The sequence below is a fragment of the Manihot esculenta genome, chromosome 17 (genome assembly GCF_001659605.2).
Source record: "Manihot esculenta cultivar AM560-2 chromosome 17, M.esculenta_v8, whole genome shotgun sequence".
NCBI classification, from domain to species: Eukaryota; Viridiplantae; Streptophyta; class Magnoliopsida; order Malpighiales; family Euphorbiaceae; genus Manihot; species Manihot esculenta.
This window is the reverse complement of record NC_035177.2, coordinates 33,894,733-33,914,909: the sequence shown is the minus strand read 5'-3', so window position 1 is coordinate 33,914,909 and position 20,177 is coordinate 33,894,733.

The window sequence follows — 20,177 nt, the reverse complement described above, 5'->3', positions numbered from 1 at the left end:
ATCAGGCTCACTAAGAACCTTGCTTGGATCTGACACAAACTTCCTCAACATTGAAACATGGAAAACCGGATGGATTCTTTCCATTGAAGCAGGTAAGTCCAGCTTGTACGACACATTCCCGATCTTTTGCAAGATTTCAAAGGGTCCGATGTATCGTGGGGCTAGTTTACCTTTCTTCCCGAAGCGAACCACTCCCTTCATTGGAGACACCTTGAGCAATACCAGATCCCCCTCCTGAAACTCTAACTGTCTTCTGCGAACGTCTGCATAGCTCTTCTGTCTGCTTGCAGTAGTCTTGATTCTCTCTCTGATTATGGGTACCACCCTGCTGGTGATCTCTACTAACTCAGGCCCTGCCAAGGGCTTTTCTCCAACTTCCTCCCAGCAAACAGGTGATCTGCACTTCCTTCCGTACAAAGCTTCATATGGAGCCATCCCGATGCTAGCATGATGGCTGTTGTTGTAGGCAAACTCCACCAAAGGTAGATGCTGCCTCCAAGAACCGCCAAAGTCCAGCACACACATTCTGAGCATATCCTCGATAGTCTGGGTGGTCCTTTCTGACTGTCCATCAGTCTGGGGGTGGAAGGCAGTGCTGAAATCCAACCTAGTACCCATGGCATTCTGCAGACTCCGCCAAAATCTGGAGGTGAACTGGGGCCCTCTATCTGACACTATCGAAACAGGAACCCCATGCAATCTGACGATCTCATCCACATATACCTGCGCCAACTTGTCCACAGAGTAGCCACTCCTGACAGGAATGAAGTGAGCAGATTTGGTGAGTCTGTCTACAATCACCCATATGGAGTCCACTCTGTTGGACGCCGCCGGTAACCCCACTACGAAGTCCATAGCTATGTTTTCCCATTTCCATTCTGGAATAGGTAGCGGGTTAAGCATTCCAGCCGGCTTCTGATGTTCCAGCTTCACCCTCTGACATACTTCGCAGGCTGACACAAACTGTGCCACTTCTTTCTTCATAGCTGGCCACCAATAAACCTTCTTCAGATCTTGATACATCTTGGTGGCTCCGGGGTGAACGCTGTATCTTGCATTATGAGCCTCTCTCATAATGTCTCCTTTTAGCCCTATGTCATCTGGTACACACAGTCTGCTCCCATAGCGGAGGATCCCCTTGCTGTCGAATCTGAGCTCACTATCATTACCTGACTGAACAGTCCTGACAATCTTCACCAACTCCGGGTCCTCATGCTGTTTCTGAGCCACCTGCTCCAGAAACACGGGTGCCACTCTCATCTGGGCCACCAAGGCACCTGTACCAAACAACTCCATCTGTAGACCTTCCTCAATAAGCTTGTGTAACTCCCTCACCACTGGCCTCCTCTCTGCCGATATGTGGGATAAACTGCCTAGTGACTTCCGGCTTAGGGCGTCTGCCACGACATTCGCCTTACTCGGATGATATTGAATCTTGCAATCATAGTCACTCAGTAGCTCCACCCATCTCCTCTGTCTCAAATTCAAATCTCTTTGACTCAGGATGTACTGCAGGCTTTTATGATCTGTAAAGATCTCACATTTAACCCCATAGAGGTAGTGTCTCCACATCTTGAGTGCAAAGATTACTGCTGCTATCTCCAGGTCATGTGTTGGGTAATTCAACTCATGCTTCTTCAGCTGTCTAGAAGCATAAGCGATCACCCTCTCATTCTGCATTAGTACACAACCCAGTCCCACACGGGACGCATCACAAAAGACTGTAAAGTCCTCATCACTAGATGGCAGAGCTAAAACTGGTGCTGAAGTCAACCTCTTCTTAAGCTCTTCAAAACTCTCTTCGCACTGGTCGGTCCACAGAAATTTCTGATTCTTCCTGGTTAGTCTGGTCAGAGGAGCTGCTATTTTCGAGAAGTCCTGAACGAACCTCCTGTAGTAACCTGCCAAACCCAAGAAACTCCTGATCTCTGTCACTGAAGTGGGTCTAGGCCAGTTAGCCACAGTTTCTGTCTTCTTGGGGTCTACCTCTATCCCATTCTCTGACACTACATGCCCCAAGAACGAAATGCTCCTCAGCCAGAACTCACATTTAGAGAACTTGGCATACAAGCCATGTTCCCTCAAAGTCTGCAAGACCAACCGCAGATGATGGGCATGCTCCTCTGCATTCCTGGAATACACCAAGATATCATCTATGAAGACAATAACGAAGTGATCCAGGTACTGACTAAATACTCTGTTCATGAGATCCATGAATGCTGCAGGGGCGTTTGTTAACCCGAACGGCATTACAAGGAACTCAAAATGCCCATATCTGGTCCTGAAAGCTGTCTTTGGCACATCTTCATCCCTTATCCTTAGCTGATGGTACCCCGATCTCAGATCTATTTTGGAGAAACAACCTGCTCCAGCTAGCTGGTCGAATAGATCGTCGATCCTTGGCAATGGGTACTTATTCTTGGTAGTGACTTTGTTCAACTGTCTGTAGTCGATACAAAGTCTAAGGGATCCATCCTTCTTCCTCACAAACAAGACCGGAGCACCCCAAGGTGAAGTGCTCGGTCAGATGAAGCCTTTTTCTACCAACTCTTGCAACTGTTCCTTCAACTCCTTTAACTCGGCTGGGGCCATCCTGTAGGGAGGGATAGAGATCGGTCTAGTTCCAGGCACCAACTCTATCTCGAACTCTATCTCCCTAGCAGGTGGTAAACCTGGAAGCTCATCCGGAAAAACATCCTGAAACTCTCTGACAACTGGCACCGAGGCCGGCTCCCTGACCTGACTGTCTAGCTCTCTCACATGAGCTAAGTACCCCTGACATCCCTTCCTAAGCAACCTACGAGCCTGAAGTGCTGATATCAGACCTCTAGGTGTGCCCCTCTTGTCTCCTCTGAAGACGACCTCTGACCCGTCCTGATCTCTGAACTTGACTACCTTGTCTCTGCAGTCCAAGGTAGCACCATGGGTAGATAGCCAATCCATCCCTAGAATGACGTCAAAGTCTGTCAAATCTAGAACCACAAGGTCGGCGGAGAGGCATCTTCCCTCAACAAAAACTGGACTATACTGGCAGACTGACACTGCCACTGACGGGTCACACTTGGGTGACCCAAAGGGGACACTCTAACCCAGAGACTATCAGACCCAACCTCTCAACGGCTCTCGGAGCAATAAATGAATGAGATGCACCCGGGTCCATTAATGCATACACATCAGAACACCCAATGATGAGATTACCTGACACCACGGTGTTGGATGTGTTAGCCTCCTGCTGAGTCATGGTGAAGATCCTGGCTGGAGCTGATGGACCTTCACCTCGGGAACCAGAAGAAGAGGCTGCCCCTCTCCCTCTACCTCTGCCACTGCCCTGAGTTGTGGCTGGAACTGCTGGCTGTGCCACACTACCAGAAGCTGTCTGCTGGGGCTGGCCCATAAAAGGCGCTCTAGGACACTCCCGAGCTATGTGTCCCTCCTGTCCACATCTGAAACATGTATTAGTCCCAGCTCGACACACTCCCCTGTGCGGTCTTCCACATCTCTGGCATTCTGTACCATCTGAGCCTGAGCTCGAGCCACCGCCAAATCCCAGACCGGATTTCAACTTGTTCCAAAACTTATTCTTCTTCGGCTTCCTGGTGGTGTTATCCCACCTCTTCTTACCTGAGCTCTGAGAAGAGAAACCTGGTCCTCCTCTGCCTGGGGTCTTAACCCCTGAAGACTGGGTCACTGACTGCTTCACTGACCCCTCAACTATAGCACTTGCTTCCATTCTTCGAGCCATATCCACCACAGTGTGGAAACTTTCTCTCTCAGCTGACTGAATCAGCGAGGAGTACCTGGAATGCAGCTTCATAACATACCTCTTGGCTTTCTTCATATCTGTATCTAGAGCTTGCCCTGAAAAAGGCAATAGCTCCAAGAATTTATCCGTGAACTCCTCTACACCCATATGCTCTGACTGCCTCAGTTGCTCAAACTCAATCATCTTCAGTTCTCTGGAACTGTCTGGAAAAGCCCATCCAACGAACTCATTTGCAAATTCTTCCCATGTCATACCGTCTAGTCTCGGGTCCACATAACACTTGAACCATTCCCGTGCCTTCTTGCACTTTAAAGTGAACCCTGCCATCTGAATGGCTCTGCTGTCACTTGCCCCTAGCTCATCAGTTATTGTCTTCACCACTCTCAGATACTCGAAGGGGTCATCCCCTGACTTGTATTTGGGAGCATCTAGCTTGAGGTAATCTGTCATCTTTACCTTGCTCCCATCAGCTGAGCTAGGTCTAGGAGGTTGAGTAACTGGGGCTGCTGGTTCTGTAGGTGGTGAAGGTGGAGGTGCAGCATTCCCCGAGGTGGGGTTTGCCGGGTTTGGATAGAAGGGTGAGGGTGGATAAGCTGGGTACTGTGTGTAAGGTGGATAGAAAGGTGGATAAGGCATGTAGGTAGGGTAGGGGTTAAAGCTGGAGTAATCCGATGTACCTCCCATCGGATACCCTGAACCCTGTGGGAAGGGTGGATAATGGGGTGGAAAACCATACCCCGAGGCCTGAACGCCTCCCTGAGACTCCCCTGTCCCTTCTCCCTCCATGCTCACATTCAGGTTCCCATCCCTCCTCTGATCCTCTTCCATAACCTCCCTCACATCTGAAGAACTTCCTCCTCTATCAGTCCCCCTTCTGCTAGCATCAAAAGACCTTCTAGGGTCCCTTGACACTCTTTCTCTGTTGGCTCTACAAGACATTGCCCTAGGCAATGTGGGAGGACGGGCGCTCGTGCCCTCATCCTCAGGTGGCACTCCAGTCAATCGTGCAGATCGACGAGTTCCCCTCATCCTGTTTTTGAAAAACAGCACACATCAAGCAAGCATTAGCATCATATGGTTCATGTGGGCACACATGAACCCTTATCACATACATCACATAACATAGCATATCATTAATGCACATGCGCAAAGTCATGGCAATTCACATCATCATGCAAGACAGGACTCCACATCCTATCCTAGTGGACATGATCTTCCTATTGTGCTTGACCTTCTATAACATCTATGAGCCCGACACTCTAGGTTCGACCATATGAACCTAGGGCTCTGATACCATTCTGTAACGACCCGAAAATCGGACCGCTACCGGCGCTAGGATCCGGGTCGACTTAAGGCCGCTGGGACCCGTAGCAAGCCTGACATAAACCTGTAAACCTGTATAATCCCATACATGATCAACAACATGCATAAAAATTTAAACTTTTCTTTTAAACATCCAACTCAACCTGAACATACATGTACATAGTCATGATCATAATCATGATCCCTCTGTGGGATCTCATCAATGCCCCAACGGGCGATACAACATGAGATGAGTTGGCTTAAACATAAACATCAATAAACATTTCTATAGATCATGTATCAAGAGGGATTACAATACTCATAGGGTCAAGCACATCTATAACCTCAATATACCTCATTACATAACATACTGAAATCTCTTACATTACATCATAGTACAATTGTCATGTCCACAATCTAACTATTACATAACATACTTCAAAACTCTGACTAGCCTTCTGGTCTACCCTGTACCTGCACATCTGGGGTTAGGGGAGAGGGGTGAGCTACAAAGCCCAGTGAGCAGAATAGTGAAATCATATATTAAAATTTCATGCTTTCATGAAATGCAACACATCACAACAAATCACATCTCGGATGGTATTGTCACCAATAGTCCTCTACATAGTCCAACTGTGCCGGGACGTAGAATGGGTACAACCGGTCTTTCTCTTAACATAACATATCATACAGTCCAACTGTGCCGGGGACGTAGAATGGGTACAACCTGGACTTCCTCTTACATCGTGCCAGGGACGTAGAATGGGTACAACCTGGACTTCCATACCATCTCATGCCATAACATCGTCATATCATATGAGGACTAAAGGATCATCCAATAACCAATCCACATCAACATCAACATCATAAATGCAATGCAACATATTCGTGAATACTAATGCAAGCAACCTACTATATCTCATGGCATTCATGATGCATGGATCATGCTCAAAATTCATATTTCATTTATTTTAAAACTTAAGGTTTATTCCACTCACCTCTGGCTAGCTCTGACAAACTCTGTAGCAGCTGGCTCACTGCTGGGGTCCTCGGTTCCTCGGGTCCGAACCTACACAGGTGGACTCCAATGAGGGACCAAACATACATAAACATAACTCTAGTATACTCCCCAAAAACCCCCTAAAACATCATAAAACAACTACATAAAAACATGCAAGAAATGGCTGGACAGGGCACTTTCGGCGGCAGGTTCGGCGGCCGAAAGTCCCTCCAGAGCCGAAAGTCAGGCAGGTTCGGCGGCACTTTCGGCGGCCGAAACTCCCAGACAGAGGCGAAACTCATGCATGTTCGGTGGCACCTTCGGCGGCCAAAGTCCCAGACAGAGACAAAAGTCTCCTTTCGGGGGCAAGCTTCGGCAGCCGAATGCTGCCTCCACAAGGGGGTTCGGCGGCCGAAAGTTCCTTCGGCTGCCGAACCTGGTTTCTCCCAAATGGGCAGAAACTTGGCTCAAATGAACCTCTTGCCTCCCAAAACCTCAAATCATGCATAAACTAGTTCTAAAACATGCATACATATCATACATTACACCTAGGGGTCTCAAACTAGCATATACCCCAACTACAACACTTCAAACACACAAAAATCAACATACATTGCATCAAAACATCAAAACCCACAAACTCATCAACAAGCCTAAACATGCATCTCTACCCATAAAACAACTTAATGCTTGTTTAAAACACATAACAAGGGTGGATCCGAGCTTACCTCTTGAAGAAACGAGAGGAAAGGCGATCCTAGCTTGGAGATGGAGAGATTGAGCTCTTTGAACCTCTAAGTACCCAAAACTTGCTCTTTACTCACAGATCTTCAAAACAGAAGTTAAAACCTGTCAAAATCATGGAAGATCTAAGGAAAACACTCAAGATCGAGGGAGGGGTGGCGGAGACTCACCTTGGCCGACAACGGGGGAGAAAAATCTCGCCCGTGCGGACCTAAGGGACCCTTTTATAGGTGGTTGGCCAGGCCACGTTCGGGGGCCGAATGTGCCTCCGCATGCATGCCATGTTCGGCGGCCGAACTTGGGTTTCGGCGGCCGAACCTGGACTTCCCTCACTCATGCTTTTGGGGGCCTAACGTGCCTCCAAAACGCATGCATGTTCGGCGGCCGAACTTGACTTTCGGCGGCCGAACCTGGGTTTTCCTCCAAAGACTTTTCATGCAAAAACTCATTTAATTTTCATACTTAAAACCATGAAATACCTTAAAACATTTTATGAAAACATGTTTCTACCCTACTAGAGACTTCCGACATCCGAGATTCCACCGGACGGTAGGAATTCCGATACCGGAGTCTAGCCGGGTATTACATTATATATCCATCAATCCAATTATATCCAAAATTATCTCTTACAACAAGCTACTCATAGTAAATATATTGGTTAGTTCATATCATTCTCCTGTAACAATAACCCAATATTTTTATTTTAACTACATTATATATCACAAAGAGTGTCTTCAACTGCATAGGTAAAACTCTTCTCAACTTTAGGCCCAAAGCTCTTCTCTCCTTCATGGGACCACACTACATTGAGTAAAAGCCACTTTCCATGATGAACAAAAACCATTGTCCTTAATTGGACAAAAGCTAAGTAATCTCTCTATCATACTATTATTTATAATATTATACTCTTCAGTCCTAATCTATTAAAAAATACATTCAGTCAGTTTATGTATAACACATAGATAAAAGACTTACTCTATCTAGACTCCACTTATCGAGGAATAGGCCTTCCACCATAATTAGAAAAGTGTCACAAATCTAACAATTTTTACCTTAACTCAAAATCCACCAACCATAATATACCTTGGGATATTTTCGATTATCAAATTTTCATGCTTGAACTTCAATCTTTGCTTTTCAAAATTTTAAGTTTTGTACTTGACATAGTTAACATTACTAACCTCAGTTATATACAAATTTATTGGGTTAATCACTCATAAATAAGAAAAGCAAAATACAAAATTTTAACTTGATTTATTCTCTAACATAGGTATACATTTACAATCATCAATCTTCTACTATTTTCAATAAAATGATCAATTATAAGCTCTAATTATCTAGCCAGTAATTTAGTTACACCCAAGATTATCACTGCCTACAAACTAATCAAAGTAAATATATTAGTTAATTTATTTCATTTTCTTATAAGAATAAGCCAATATATTTAATATAATTATATTATACATTACAAATGATATTTTCAATTATATGGATAAATCTCTTCTCTGCTCTAGGTCGAAACCTCTCTCTCCCTTATGGGACTGCATTATATTGGACAAAAGTCACTCTCTACAATGGACAACTCTTTCTTCTTAATTGGACAAAAGCCAAATAATCTCTCTACCATACTCCTTTTTTTATAGTGTTAGATTCTTCCATACTAATATAATTAGTAATTTCATTTTATTTCGTAATAACAAACAAATAAGATATCTACTCTATCTAGATCTCCATTTAGTGAGAAATAGATCTCTCACTCTAATTAGAAAAGAGCATCCTATTGAGATTACAAGTCATAAATTTAACAAGAACTTTTATAAAAACTATTCATAATAATCTATTAGTTAATTATATATACAACAAATATATTGTCAACTATATGAATAATAACCTCTCTTTAGTAGATCAGAAATTCATTTCTCTTTAATTTATGTTCTTTCTCCACCATAACTTGAAGTCTCTCTCTTTCTTTGGTAATGGTAAAACCAAACATGCTCTTTACAATATTTCCAGTAATAATATTGTTAAACTATTCGATTCTAAACCAATTATAAATGCCTATATATTTACGAATAATACTACTAAAGAGCCTACATAATATGAAATATGATCCTTTAAACTATTAAAAATTATTTATTCAATTATATTTGGAAAAAAATCTTTCCAAAATCATACTTAGATTAGATTATGAGTTATATAACTATATCAGTTGATGTGGCCTGAACAAAAATGTGCTACGATTAGTCAACTTACAAAAAAGAGAATGTGAAATAGTTGGCATATACGACAGTCACTCTGATACTCAAGTCAATAAACTAAAGAAAATGGCGAATGTAAGAAATTGCTTAGAACTCAAAAGCAGTTGTGTAAGAATTGTGTATATTGGTCTCTGCGATCATTAACTTTTATACTGTAAAAAGATAGAGTTAATTATAGCATCTCCTGAAAATTCGGTTGGTACCAGTTAATTAATAGGGGTTCCGTGATTATAGGCTAATTGATAGGAATTTACTAGATTTTTCCTATTAACGGTAACTTTGTATGAAAATTCGACCTATGTAGGAGAGGTATTAATGAAAAATCAAGTGCTACGATGTCCAAGTTTTTCTTTTCATGGGTGGGATCGCGTATCAGTTTATTAGAATCTTGCCACGTGACTCTATCTTATGGTGACTTACTTTGGACGATTACAGTGTTATATCAATAATAATAAAAAAATTAAAATTATATTGAAATAAAATTTGCTTATATACAGTATCTATATAATAAAAATTATAACAAATTAATATTATAGATTATTATCATTTCTTTGTTCAAATCTCATTTTACATGCAACTAAAATTTATTGTTACATATTTTTATGACTTTTGTTATTTGTTTCACGTGTAGAATATTATTTATGTAATAATTTTTAAAAACATTTTAAAATATACATTAAAGTTTGATTCTTAGCTAACGAGAGAAGAAAGAAATAATAATCTGAATTATTTTTGTGTTTAGTTGCAATAATAAATTTTTATACATTTTTTACTAAATTTAAGTTTAAATTTCAATAATTTGATTTATTTTATAAGTTTGGGAAAATTATTTTTTTTTTATGTATTTTAAGAATATAACTTGACATAATTTATTTATAATTATTAAGGACATGTTCACTTACAAAAAGTTGTAGTTTTTTTTAAATATTTTTTAAAAAATTTGAAAAACAGAATTTTCGTGCTTATGTCTGACAATTTTTCAAATTGAGAACGGAAAACTAGTTTACTACGGTTTAGAAAATAGTTTTAAGTTGTTTTCTATTATTTTTCTTTATAATAATGGTTCTATCTTCTAACTATTTTCTAAATTGAAATCAATAATTGTTCTATAACAAAAATTATGTTATAACATTTTTGTGATTCCATTTCAAAAAAAAAAAACATTTTTATGATTAAAATTAAATAATTACTAAAAATATTTATTTATATAAATAAATAATAAAAGGTAAAAAATTAAAACTAAAACAATTAAGCTTTTGAATATATTTTTAAATGATGTATTTTTTTAATTAGGAATGTTAAAAATATTTTTAAAATTTTTGAATTTGTAAATTTTTATAAATCAATGCATTTTTCATGTTTTCCTTATTTTTTGTATAAAATAAAAATTAGAATTTTTTTAGAAAAATGAAAAATGCATGGAGTAAACACTACCTAAACTTTTTAAAATTAAATTTATTTGTTTAATGGATTGAGATTAAAATTAATTTACTAAGAATACTCACACTGACAGCCATGAGAAATTTTCCAGGAAGTTAGAAGTAAATTTTAAGAGGAGGATTTTCAGAGTATTTGGTATACATGCACACTTTTTTATTTATATGTGAACTCCATTTTTCGTAATTTAAAGAAAAATTGTGATACATATAAATATAATATATTATACAATAATAATCGTTCAAAATAAGCTGAAAATTGTCACTACGTAATAGATATAGAGTCATATGGCAAAAATTTGATAAGTGAAAATACGATTTCATCCAAAAAAAAAAAAGATTAGACATCTTGACACCCAACTTATTATGAAGACTCACCCTCCCTTAAATAGAGCAAGTCTCGACATAAAGTCGTTAGCAGACACCATTCAGCATGCTCTCATTATAGCTGTAATCATGAGATTTCAATCAATTAATCCGGCGGGATCCCTTATCAAGTTAGTTGATCACATCATAAAAAAATGTTATATTTATTTTTATTTTCTTACTATATAAAAGAAGAATAATAATAAAAATAAATGTATGCTATTCTCTTATACTTTTCAAATTCTAAACAATTCATTATATTAACTCTATTTTTTGGTATACTAACTTAATTGTCGAAATAGTTATTGTAGTCACCCATCACCTTACTTTATTTTTTTTACCATTTTAACTAATCACAGCACAACTCAATCTTTTAAATATATTTTTTATATATTTATAATTTTATTATTATTATTATTATTATTATTATTATTATTATTATTATTATTATTATTATTATTATGCACTACTAATGGTGCAGCACACTCCTCCCATAGGGAAGCTCCACGACTATACAATTAAGCAATTATTTAATAACTAATTATAAAAAAATGTCATAGATATTCACTATAAAAGGAAAAAGGGAAAAAAAAATAGAAAAAGTAGAAATTCCCACTTTGTATGTCACATATGTCTCTCTATAAGTTTATACTGTGAATCAAGAGAATAAAATAAAGCAAAGAAATCATTAGAGCATCATACTTCTGTAGTTGCTGCCTTTCACGTGTGAATACCTACCATTACACACATGCTTATTCATATTCTTATTCTCCCCATAATTAATTCCATGCTGATGGATTTTTCATCAACGCAAAAAAAAAAATTTATCAATATCGAGTTTGTATAAATTTTAAAAATAAATTTATAATAAAATTATATAATAATAATAAAACTTCATTTATTTAAATAATAAAAATTTTAAAAAAATTAACATTAACAAATCAGTTTTTATATTTCCAGAAATTTATTAAAACATCTTTTCTTTTTTCTCCATTAATAAAATAATTTTCATCTATTTTTATCGTTAAAAATATAATAAAAAATCAAATTACTCTCCTCTTCCTTCTTTAATTTTATTTTTTTTAAGAAAGAGGAGGAATTATTTCATTGACGGAGAGAAAAAATAAAGATATTTTAATAAATTTTTGAAAATATAAGAATTGATTTATTAATAATAGCAATACTCAGAAACTAAATAAAAGATTTTATTTAAAGGCATATTTGAGTTTTAAAAATTTCCTTTGTTTTTTTTTTTTTTTGAAATAGGGGGTTGGGGGAGTCGAACCTTAGACCTCGCAGGTCTATCAGGATGCACTTTCCACCAGGCTAAGTCTCAGAGTGCAAAATTTCCTTTGTTATTCTTTCATTTATTTTTAACGAAAAAAAAAGATAAAACGACTATTTCGTTAACGGGAGAAAAAGTAAAAATATTTTAATGGTTTTCTGAACATGCAATAATTGATTTATTAATAATAACAATACTCAAGTACTAAATAATAAATTTCTCAAAGATTTATATAGCCATGGTTTAAATAAAAATTTTCTGCTGCTATATGATCATTTTTTTTAGGGAGATTTACAATTTAGTCCCTGTGTATTGCCATTATTAACAAGTCAGTCCCTGTATTTTTATAAACCTATTAACACGTCCTTATGTTTTCTCTCCATCAACGAAATAGTCCTTCCGTCTATTTTTTCCGTTAAAAATAGAGTAAAAAACTAAATTATCCCCCATTATTTTTCTCCTCCTCCTCCTTCCTTTTCTTCTTCATCAATATCTTCTTCCTTCTGCTTCATCATCAATTCTTCTTCCTTCTGCTTCTGCTTCTTCTTCTTCTTCTGCTTCTTCTTCTTCTGCTGCTTCTCCTGCTTCTTCTCCTTCTTCTTCTCCTTTTTCTTCTTTTGCTTCTTTTTCTTCTTTTTCTTCTTTCTCTTGTTCTTCTTCTTCTCATTCTTCTTCTTCTTCTTCTCATTCTTATTCTTCTTCTTCTTCTTCTTCTTCTTCTTCTTCTTCTTCTTCTTCTTCTTCTTCTTCTTCTTCTTCTTCTTCTCCTTCTTCTGCTTCTTCTTCTTCTTTTTCTTCTTTCTCTTCTTCTTCTTCTTCTTCTTCTTTTTCTTCTTTTTCGGAGGAGGAGGAGGAGGAGGAGAAGGAGGAGGAAGAGGAGAAAAGAAAAGATAGGGACTATTTTGTTGACAAAAAGAAACGATAAGGACGTTTTAATAGATCTGAGAAAAGATAAGGACTATTTCGTTGACAAAAATAAACAATAAGGACGTTTTAATAGATTTCTAAAAATATAGAGAGGGACGATTTCGTTGACAGAAAGAAACGATGAGGAGGGACTATTTCGTTGACATAAAGAAACGATAAGGATGTTTTAATAGATATGAGAAAAGATAGGGACTATTTTTTGACAAAAAAAAAACGATAAGAACGTTTTAATAGATATGAAAAAAGATAAAAATATTTTAATAGATTTTTGAAAATGTAAGGATTAACTTGTTAATAATTGTAATATACAAGAACTAAATAAATGGTTTTATTTGAGGGTAAAATTGGATTTTAAAAATTTTCTCTCTCCTCCTTTATCTAATTTTAATGGAAAATAGGATGGAAGGACTATTTCGTTGACGGAAATAAAACATAAGGACGTTTTAATAGGTTTCTAAAAATACAGGAACTGACTTGTTAATAATGATAATATCCAGGGACTAAATTGTAAATCTCCCTTTTTCTTATAAAATTTTATTAAAAAATGGAAATTTCTAATGAATTTTTTTTTACAATCTAAGTACATGCATACACGGATTAATAACAGAAATAGAGTAAATGATAAGTTTACGTCATAAAAACAATTTATTTAATTACGTTTGTACTATTAAATTAATATTTATTCATTTTAAGTGAAAAATATTAATTAATTTATAAAAAGTGAATGGAGAGGGGGGAGGGGAGATTGGAGTTGATTGGTATGGTGTACTTGAGCTTAATTAGTGGATTCACTAGAGGAGTCTCTTTTTCATTATTAGCAATTGCACATCAAAGAAGATATGGACTTATCACCTTTTTCTTTTCTTTTTTTTTTTTTTCAAAATTAAATCATTGTTCATATTAAGAAAAAAAGGAAAAAAAGCAAGTATATTAGTGGGATAGATTAGCAAATCTCTTTTCGTATAATTTGATTGAGGCAATTCATTTGGAGTAGATGATGAGTGGTTTTCCTAGTTATCAGAAACTTTATAGTTGGTATTTGCAGAAACCCAATTAGGCAAATTGCCTAATGACAATGCAATTCCACTAACCAATTACTCAGATTCCATCTATTTCTTCTGTGCTCTTCCTACAGTTGATTGGAACTCGCAAGAAATGCCATAAACAACTTATAGAGTATATAATAATTAGGATAAAACAATCTAATTAATTATTTTAAATTAAGTAAAAAATAATTTTAAAAATTATTTAGGTTAGATTTAGGCTGATGTTATAATTGATATCAAAGTTACCAATCATTTTATACCAAATAAAAAATAGATCAAAACTTATTCGGCTCGATTTTAACAGGCTGTTGGAGGATCCTAAGCTTTCTTTTTTGCAAGAGTTGAGATTTGATCATGTATCATACACAAAACACACTTTTATCTTTTTTTTGCAGAAGAAATTCTTAAGTGAATAAGTCTACTAAGAAATATTAAAGTGGGTCCTATTTTTTTTTAAAAAAATATCTATTTATTTGTGTTTTGAAGGTGTTTTAAATATTTTCTTTTTACAGATATGTAATAAATTTTAATTATTCCATTTTTTTAACTCATAGTCTGAAAGGAATGATGAGGAAATGACTTCCTTTGATATTGATATTTATTTCATAGAAGTATACCTCATAGTTAATGTTAATCAATAATATGAATGATCATATTTTGAAAATGAAATCTTCCAAAAATAAGATCCTGCTATGAGGAAAGAAGCTATTCGATAGTGTTTTATTATAAGTTCAATATTATTATATGAGAAGGAACTTGACAATCTTCATATTCCATATATATTTACAAATAGATTCATGCATTTTAAAAAAAATTAGTCAGATCTAATTTATTTCTAAAAGATAGTTCCCAAAACAATAAGCAATTCTTTTTTTTTTTTTTTGAAAATATAAGCAATTCTTAATAAATATGAAAATTTAACACACCATCAATATTCAAAGAAGGTGTAATGATAGTCAGTCTTTTAATGATAATTAAATGATAAATCTAAATTATAAGATGAGATTTGATATTTTATATCTTATAAAATAATTAAAGGACATATTTTACCTTTTTTCGAAAATTGAATGAAAGTAATTCATCCAAAAAAAACAAGCTGGAGGTGGGAATCCAAAATATTTTGAGATACATCACCTCTGTATCTCCAATCAACATGAAAATTTATTTATCAAAACAAAAATTCCTATGAATATTTAATATATTTATTAAATAATTAATTATATATGAACTATAAAAAATTTTCAATCCGTTAATAACCTAATAAAAATTTATTAGTAAATAATTTACGAACGGATTACGTTGGTACTGCTATTATTATTAATAGATTTTAAATTTATTAGTAAATTATATTTTTAAAAAATATATATATATTATTAATGGTTAATAAATTTATTAATGGATGTGAAATTTGGTGGTTAAATCCATTAAAAAATTATTAACGGATGGCAATTGATTAGTAAATTTATAGGTGATTGAAATAATTTTAAAAAATAATTATTATTTTAATTTAATAATAAATTTTATTATTAATCTTTTTTTATTAATTTATTAAGTTCTAAAATATATTATTATTATAATAATTAATAATTTTTTTAATTTTTATTTAATATTTATTAGAAATGTAAGAATATTTGAAAGAAAAAAAGTGTAGATGATATAATAAAATGAAAAAAAATAGAAAATGAGAGAAAATAGAAATTAGAGAAAAGTAAGTGATGTAAAATGAAAGGAAATAATAGAAAAAGAAAGAAAAAGGAGAAAAAAAAGAAAACGATAAAAAGAAAAATTATGGAAAAGAAGAAAAAGAGAGAAAAAGATGATTAGAGAAAAGAGAGAAAAGGAAATAAATGATTAGAGAAGAAAATGAAGAAACTGAGGAAAAAAAAGTAAGAAAAAGAATGAAGAAAAGCAACTAGAGAAAGTAATAGAAAATAAAATTATAAAAAAATGATAAAAAAAGATAATAAAATAAATGAAAATGATAAAAAATATTATGAAATAAGGAAAGATAAATAAAAGAAAATAATAATAAATAAATAATAAAAATAAGAGAAAGGGAAATAAAATAAAATAAAAATAAAATGAATAAATAATAAAAGGAGAAGAAGTGATATTATATTTATAAATACAAATTAAGATTTAGTAATAAATTTATAGTTTATTATTAAATTTTTTTAAAGAAAAATTTTTTATAAGTTATTAATAAATTTCAAATTTATTGGTATGTGAAAAATAAGGATTTTAAGAAAAAAAATACAAAAATTTTATCTTAAATTTACCGACAAATTTAGCAATGAATTTCATTCGTTTATAAATTTTATATTTTTTTATTTATTAATTTAATAATAAAAATTAGTAATAAATTTTTAACCTATCGATAATTCATTAATAAATTATTAATAGATTTAAAATTTATTAATAATTTTAATATATTTTAAAATTTATAGATAAAATTTAATCCGCTGTGAATTACTAAAAAATTTATTAACGGATTTTAACTCTATTAATAAAATTTAAAATTAATTATTTTATAAATCTGTAAATTACTAATAAATTTTGAATTCATTTTGTGAATTATTATACAAATTTTTTATGTTAAAAATTAAGCAAATTTATTGATATCGCTAATGAATGAAAATTTATTGGTAACATCCCTCGCTAATTCGATCTCAATTAACACTTCACTCTTAAATTCTTGAAAATATGAGGTTGAAAACTTATTTTTTTGCTTACATGGTTTTTGTAGGTGCAATTGTCATATATCCAATCATGTCATTTTTGAAAATAGGGTTAGTAGTAGAGAAGGCATTAAAATGAGGGACATGGGCATGCATGCATGTTCTGTAGAGAGAATCCCTCATAATGTCTAATCATATCATGAGTTATGGAGATGTATGATATAACATATCATGTGACTATTTGGAACTGTTTAAGAGGCCGGCCGCTGCTGCATGCCTTTGTTGTCTTGGCAACTGTTGATGTTATTGTCGTAGGTGGTTGTGGTGGGGCTGTTGGCCATGGTGGTAGTGGTGGTGGGAGTTGTTGAACGATCTTTAGAAGTTTTTTTTTTATTATTGTTATTATTGCATAATAGTGAAGGAAAAAACGGAAAATTATGCTTATTTTTCTGTGAGGAGGACAAGATTCTGTTGCAGGAGGAGAGAGAGAGAGGTGTTCTTCTGGATTGAGGAATCAGAAAAAGCTATCGTGGTGCAGCTTTTTAGCTAGGATGGTCCTCCTCCATGGCTAAGTCCAATCTTGTCCCTTTCTTTGGCTAGCAACAAGTGAGTGAAGTGAGCCCCCACATCCCACTTTAACTGAATCATATTGATCTTGTCTCCCTTCAACTCATCTCTAATATCCTTCCATTAATCTTGAACCTCGGTTGGATTTTTATGGATATTCGCACTAATTCAATCCTTTTAAAATAGATTTAAGTAGCATATAATAGATTTTATAACGAGCTTTAATTAGATTATGATCCACGATACGAGTTGTTTTAATATAATTTATTTTAATAGGTAATAATTAATTGTTGCCGTAGTTATCGGCCTACGATAGTATCACAATTAATTTTTTATAATTCAATTCTTTCATTCTTATTAAATCAAAATAATTATTAAAATAAATTACTTACATAATTCAAAAACAGCCGAGAGTTCGATAAAATAATACTTCATTCCAATAAGAAAAAAAAACTCAAACGCTTTAATCTTAATTTTTTGTTAAAATTTGCCCTTTTAACTATGGGGTAAGATTCCATGAAGAGTTACCGTTAGCGAACGCAATTCAGTAAATTCTTATACTTATAATTGCAAAATCCCTATTTACTGATCGGTATGAATTTTTAAAATTTGCAATAACTAATTTCATTTTTTGATAATATAAAAATTAATGATCACATAGATTAAAATACGTAATTCTAATACAACTACTCTTAATTTCAAAATATTACATTACATTCGTCCTATCTTCAATCTTAAATGTTCACATAACAGTTACAATACAAGTTATCTCTTAAATTAAAAATAGTATAATAAAATTTTAAATGATAGTGCATAATCATTCCATCGGTTAGAAAGTGCATCAATCTGTTGACAAAAAATAGTATAATAAAATTTTAAATGATAGTGCATAATCATTCCATCGGTTAGAAAGTGCATCAATCTGTTGACAAAAGATTTTTACAAGATGCTCTAGCATTTTAAAACTTTAAATTCATATAACATAGTATATTAAAAAGAAATTATATTGTATTAAAATTTTTCAATAAATAATTATTAATTTATCCTCCATTTATTTACAAAAAATAATTTATATTTAAAAAATATTTCTTATGAAAAATATTTTATATAAAAAATATTTTTTTAATAAAATAATTTACTTTTTTTATTATTTATAAAAAAATAAAATTTATTAAAAAATTTATATATAAAAATTTTAATAAGTAAAAAATCACTTTCTCTTTTCATAAAAGGAAATTATTTTCTTAAAAATGATTTAATTTTTTAATTAGAAAAATATTTTTTAATAGTTAAATTTTTTAAATATTCTAAATAATAAAAAATATAAAAAATATTTTCTTAAAAAATATTTTTCGTGAAACAGGCTTAAAATTAAAAGTTACCATAGTAAAGGAAAATAAAATTTTTATGCAAAGAGTATACAATTCTCTATAAAAGATAAAAATTAAAATAAAAACACAGTTAAAGAAGAATTAAAGAAATTAGATAAAATTGTCATACTTTGTAAAAAAATAGAATTATCACGGAAGAAACAATGGATAGAAAACACTAAATATTAAAAAATAAAAATATGATTATGAATTTTTTATCAATAAATAATATATAATTTTATTATGGGTATTTCAAATGGTTAATAAGAAATCGGTAATTTATTTTAGCAAGTTATTTTTTTAATAATTTAATCAGTAAATATTATTATTATTATTTTTATTTTTTGCAGTGAATTTTATTTGCCAAATAATTTGTTTAAAATAATTTTAAATAAATTTTTATAAATCATACAATTCTAATAAAATCATATATGATTTTAATTTTTTTTAAAAAAATTAAATTAAAAAATTAATTTTTTTCATTTTAAATAAAAAAATTGAAAAAAAAGTAATCAACTAAATTGAATTATCATGAAATTTTTACAGATAATAAAAGTTTTTCTTTGAAAAAGAAAAAAAAAAGTTCTTATAGATAGATGTAAAATTATTTTCTGTAATTTTTTTTATATAAGTAATTAATGTCATTGATGAAAAAAATATATATACATATATTTCACCATAATATTTTGTTTACAATTAATTCTTTTTTATATTATGTATTTCATTATTGGAAAATGAATTATATTTAGAACTGATATAATACCTGTTAATATCATTAAAAAAGTTACTTAAAATGATTGATTTATAATCTTAATTTTTTTATAATCAAAATATATAATATGTAATTTAAAATTAGTATTAATAATTTTTAATTAACTTATTATTATTTAATATCATCCATTTTAGTCAATTAGTTGCTTATTGTAAGCTTTTTATAAAAGTTTAGAGAGAGATACAACACAATCAAATTAGTTTGCCCTTTTCAATGATACCATTTAATATAATCCAATGCAAAAGAACATTTGAGTCGCTTAAACTATAACTTAAGAATTAGAAATAGTAGAACACATTACAAAAAAGTGGGGCAAGTTTTGATATTTCTTGTCATTAATTAGTGTTCGATTCCACTAAAAAATATTTAAAATATTAAAAAATTTGAAATGCATTAGCTGGATTTTATATACTTTGTTGAATTGAATTTTCAAATGGCACCATTATCAATCTCTCACTGTAGATTGTTTCTTTTGACCTCATTCTATGGGTGGGCAATATTCTCTTCGTATCGAAAAAATAGATGAAATTAAATTAATTTAAATTTTTAATTTATTTTTTATTAATTTTGAATAATATTTCATTTTTTTAATTTAATTTGATTTTTTATTTTTAAAAATTTTAATTATTTTAATTCAATTTAATTTTAATTAAAAAATTAATT